A 6,000-nucleotide genomic window follows, 5' to 3' on the forward strand; every position below is an offset into this window, starting at 1 on the left:
CATTCTGAATCAATACACTAACCAAGTCTAGACTGCGATTCATAATACCTCTGCGACCTCTACCTCTCATCTGTGACTGAAACACCAGGTTTCCCTGCTGCTGCTGCGGTAGTTGTTGTGGAAATGTCCCTTGCATGCCTGTCTGAGCAGCTTTAATCTGCATTACCATTGCCTTTCTTTCAGCTTTCTCTGCTTCAACTCAGTCTCATCACTGCAGTACCTTGCAATCTGAAACAACTCATTAATTGGCTTTGCTTGCCAGCAAATCAAATGATTCTTAATCATCTTGCTAATTTCAGGTCCCAATCCTTCCACAAATCAGAACACAAAATGAATTATGTATTTCGCCTCAGTTGTCCCTGTACCACTGTAATGCTTGAACGCCTGTAACAACCTCTCATAATACGCATATATCTACTCCTTTGCTTCCTGAGTTGTCCTGTCAATTCTCTGCCAATCAGTGTTCTTGGGCGAAATTCTCGTTTTCAAAAATTAAATCACCTTATAATAATATTTCATTACATTGGGAGATGGTGCCCCTGTAGTTCTCTCTCTCTCTGGTACTCTTGTTGGCCAATCTACACTCATCTTACACTCTATCCACCGATCTGCTTGGGCCACTATTTCAAATAAAGTGTTCAAGTCCTCCCAAAGGCACTTTGCAAGTTTTACAATCCTGTCTGTCTGCTGGTACCACTCTACTGGCTTTTCCCTCAATTTTGGATAACCATTTGTAAATGATAGAATATCACTTCTGCTCCAAGGGACATGAATAAAATTCCCTCCTGGAACCCCTCTCATTGGTAAAATCTTCACTGGCTCTTGGCTTTGCTGCACATTTGCAGTCAGCTCCACAGAATCCCTTTTCCTTTTGTCTCTTTTCTTTACCCATCTGCCTTCCCATTTGTCTAATGCTCCCCAAGTCTAGGCACTTTGAAGCAATTCCCTAAGGTGTGCCTTCATTCCGGCAGATCTCATGTGTTCAAAATCTTTAGTCTCAAAATCTAATCTGTAACTCCTTTTCAAATGCTTTGTTTTCTCTATTTCTATGCCGTACTTCTCTGCCAGGTCTGCTAGCTTCCAATGCACATTGCTCACCTCCCTTGTAATCTTTAGACACAAATATCTCAACTCTGCTTCTGTGTAGGATTCTAACCTGTTCACACCCATTGTTCTCTCAATGAGCTCACCCGCAACCTAGCGTAATTCAAACACTCCTCTCCCTTAGGAGCACTCTGCGGGGTATTCAGCTTGTCTAACCATTCAGTCAATTGCTGAGCAGTCAAATCTTGCAATGAGATGTTACTGGCTTGGACAGGTGGCACCTGCTGTGCAACTGCATTTGGTTTCTGCGGTGTCAGCAGTTTCAAGCTCTGGCGTAGTATCTGGAAGTACTCTGAATGGACTAAGGTCTATCAATGATCTTGATTCATCAAAAGTCTGTCCCACAGGAGAAACTACTTGAGTATTTTAATTATGTCCTCCACCCATTACATTCTGTGGCATGGAACCCTGTTCACATACACTAGGTTTCTTCTGTGCAAATAAGGGTACAGCTGGACCAACAATAATAGGTAAAGATATAGCATCTGGGGTTGGTCTGGTACTTAAGTTCTGTGGAAGAGTAAGCCCCATATTCTGATTCATCATTGAAGACATATCTGACTGTGTCCCTGTTACCGGACTGAATCTTGGCATGACTTGTGGCTGCACTTAGGGCAACAAAAGTGGAGTTGGTTCTGTCTGAACCAGCATCGGTCTCTGTAAAACCTGTTCCGTAGGCACCATTTAATTTGCAGCCATTTCCATAATGGGCACATCAGGGTAAATTCTCTGAACCTGTTTCTGTTGCATCTGATTTTGGACCACTAAAGTAGTAGGTGTGCTAAGACTACCCTGCATCGTTTTCTGTGTCAGGCTAGTATCAACCTGCACTGGACTCACTGTCCTTTTAACCTGTGTCAGAGCTGAAGGATCAGCACTGGTGCTTGGATCACTCTCATGTGCTGCATATGGTGGTGGACGATTTCTCAATAACTGTAAAATATATTCATCCTCATCTGATTCTTCCTCCACTGTTGAAGATTTTCTAGCCTCCCTACTTTCAGACGGGCTTCTGTACATTTCCTTTCTTCCTTCTCATCGTCCTGCTTAATCACAGGAAACAACTTCTGTGCAAAGTCTCCATTGTCCAAACTCTCTGAGCACTGTCCCACCTAGCCTCTGTTAAAGTCTTTGCTGCTTTTCTCATTCTCCTCTCGAATTTTTGTTGCTGTTGCTGTCTGTCTCAAACTGTGCTAGTCTTGGAAGGGGCTTCGATTCATACAGCACCATCCTTAAATGCTCCAAAACCCTCAAATTGAACCTTCCATTTATAGGAAATGCTAAGTTCCCATATTTCTTTGTCATTTTGCACCATTGCTTTAGCCAAAGACATGGCGCGACACCCTTCTCTTCCATTACAGTGTAAGCTGGTGTACCTTCTGGCGGCATAGCTTCGCCTTTACTCGTTGAAATGTACGTATCACCCCTCAAAGCACTCTTTAAAGCTTTGAAAAATCTCATCTTTTCAACCTTTTTGTTATTCAAAATCAAATCAGAAAGTGACTTTTAATCCCAGAATTCTCTTCACTCACCTTTCTCAACCAATTTCGCCTCACTGACGGCTGGCAATCCGTGCCCGACCCTTCTCACTAACGAACCTATCCCAGCGTAGCTCTAATGACGTCACACTCACACATAGTGCGGCTGACATATACTTGCAGCTTGTCCTCCAAGACTTCGATTCAACACAAAACGAATGAAAAATGTGCGAGCACTGAACCCAAAATAAAAAATCACATCTGCTGGTTTACTACAGGAAAGGTAACACAATCACTTCAGAAACTTTACGGATTTTTCACTGATGACGTTTCGCTCTTGCAGCTACTCCTTCTTTCTCAGTTTCCCTGATTCGCAAGCAAAATTCAACCCGCAAATTTTACTCTCAACTGATCAGTGGGTCTGTCCTGGTGCACATAGGACTCGCCAGATCTGTCGAAATTCTCTCTCACTCACTTTGACTCACACTCTGACTTGTCGACCACACCCGATCGACCTATTAAACCAGACAAATTACAACATAAAACCAAGTGTCTAATACACTTTTAAATATACTTTAAATATACTCCGGAGTCTTAGACCACACAGGTGTGTACATCAACAACCATATGGACAGTTTTTTAGCACAAAGCACCACACACATGTGAAGTTCGACAACTTCCTTACTCTCATACTGCGGAGTAAGCACACTCCTTCTAAAACTTAATTTGGAGTACACAAAATCCCTAAACCCTCACAAACATCACAATTCACCTGCGATATGCAGAATCTGTGCAAGCGTAAAACCTACTTCATTCACACTGTCACTAGAACGCCGAGAACATCCTCAAACAACTATTGGTAGGCTCCAAGATTCTGGGAAAGTCAAGACTTAGGGAAACATTTTCTCTCCAGTTGAAAAATAAATCCAAATCTCAGTAATAGTAAACTTTCAAAAAAACAAATCATCAAGCTACTACCATCTCTGTTAATCTTTATTTCTTTCTGCTGCCGTCTCTGTGAACACTTATGATAATTTATTAAGGAGACCGACCATCAAGCTGTTACTATGTCTGTTAATACCTGTTATTCTATACCGGACCTCTATGATGGGCTGTTAAGGAGACAAACCATCAGTCTCTGCTACCATCTCTGTTGACACATCTGACCTTAATAAGTAAACTTACAAGGGGACGCGAATAGGTTGATTAACCTTTTGACACGCAATGAAGATGTTCCCACCAGAACTCCATTACATGCAGATCAATAATCAATCAATAACATCAATAATCAATGATAATTAATGACATTAATAATCAATGTGGGCCAGTAATTGTCACACCATGACTGAGGGGTCATGATTAACCACACCTTTTAGTAAAAGTTAGAATATTTATTTCCCTATATTAACAATGCTAATGTCACATAAGATCATCTCAAAATCAAATGATAAACATACAGAAACAACACTGGCTGTCCAAAGTGACGAAAGAAAGATAATGTAATCAAAGCTTGAACCACTACACATTCTAAAGTTACATTGCAAATTAATAATAATAACAGTTGCGCAAACGATATCACATACATTTAGGTTCAGCAAACAAAAAGACATCAAAAGTTATTCCCTATAGCAGACTTTCATTAGTAAGGATCCCTTAGCTAACACCAGGATAGCATCAGCATATTGGGCTTCATGCAAAACAATTTAGCAAACACAAATTTGGAAAACATCTAACTATGGTCAAAATAGTGCGGTTGGTACCTAGAAAAAAAAAGCAAAACATACATTGCAAGTCACATTTTGGTAATTGTATACCTCTCCTGAAATGGATCGGCAAGCTAAGATAGTCTTCTTCATCAGAACATCAGTTTGGTCAGCAAGGCATCAGGATTTATCATCAGAGTTCAGAACATGCAAAGTCTTTGAGCAATTCAAAAGAATAGAGGTAAACCCTCAAGAAGAATGGGGAGATTGGCGCATCTCCTCTTGGTAAAGTCCGGCTAAGTTAGATTCCCTAAAACTAATTCCCAAGTCCCTATGGGTCAAGGGATCACATGTTCACACTTTGTCCTATAAAACAAAAACATCAAATCTATGATTTCTACCACTACTCCATTCACATGTTGCTGATTGACTTCGCTTGTAATGTCCTCATCATCCGGCTCGTCAGGTAACAATATTGTTGTAGCTTATTCTCCAGTCAGTGTCTCCATTGTTCTTCTCCTGAGAAAGTCAGTCTTACACACATTACACTCATAATGTTACATTTAGCAAGAACAGCAACTTCTAGCAGTCGATTGTCATGAGAAAGACTTTTAGCTACGAGCACATTTAGACAGTACAGTGGAAAATCACACTTTTATTCTCTGAACAGCCATTTTATTAAACATTTAAGAAATGCAACTTGACATGAGGCCGTGCAACTAGGCTAAGACCTCCGCTAAGTTAAGGCCTACAATTAATAAAGCTAATACATAATGCATAACCACTAATGTGATGTATTACTCTATTAATCAACCAAAAGTCCCATATTTCTTATTAATAAGCCATTGACAAGTCTACTTTGTGAATATTGGCAGCCACTCATAGTGATCACATTTTCAAATGCGTCCATTATTTTCTCTGTTATTACATTTTTCTATGCAAATCCATTACTCATAATACATGAATGCTCATTAATATTTTTATTAATACACCTGCTACAGCAATCATCAGCCAGCTGACGTTCCAGGCACCAAAACCAAAGTCTAGGATCCTAGTGCAGAAGCAACACCAACATTATAAAAGTGAGGTTAATAATGTCAGTGGTGAAAAGGCAAGATCAACTGAGTGCGTATAAAGCATAGGTCATGTAAGAGTGGCATTGTGAAACTGCTACCAACACATGTAAGAGTGGCATTGTGAAACTGCTACCAACACAACCGTAAATACACCTTAATTAAAGTTTTCAGTAATTGAAAACGTGAAAGAGTGAGTTATCTGAGGCCATAGGCTGCAGAATATCCACTGTCAACTGAGTTGTACACAGTTGGCAAAGTAGACCCTGGTGCAAGTATGTTGAGAATTTTGACATTCCAAAACCCAAATTCCAAATCCTTAAGATGCCTTTGAGATGCGCCATGTAAGTTGTCCCTACCCCCGCCCCCACAATGAGGATTAAAACCTGAGGAGATAGAAGTGGGGCTCTTGGCCTCAAGCAAAGGCTGAACTTCCAGCAGTAATCACTGTTGGAAAGTGGTTTATTAGTGAGGGCAGGTAGGTACCTACACTTAGTAATAACACCACATTCATTTAAGGTTGCGGTAAATTAGCCCTTGCTCAACCCTTGGTAGCTTGCCTCACGAGCAGTCAGGCTTAACTTAGGAGACTGGTGTGTAAAGCATTTAATATCAACAAAACAGTAAATAAGTAAAACTCCA

This window comes from Pleurodeles waltl, chromosome 3_1 (genome assembly GCF_031143425.1).
Source record: "Pleurodeles waltl isolate 20211129_DDA chromosome 3_1, aPleWal1.hap1.20221129, whole genome shotgun sequence".
Lineage (NCBI taxonomy): Eukaryota > Metazoa > Chordata > Amphibia > Caudata > Salamandridae > Pleurodeles > Pleurodeles waltl.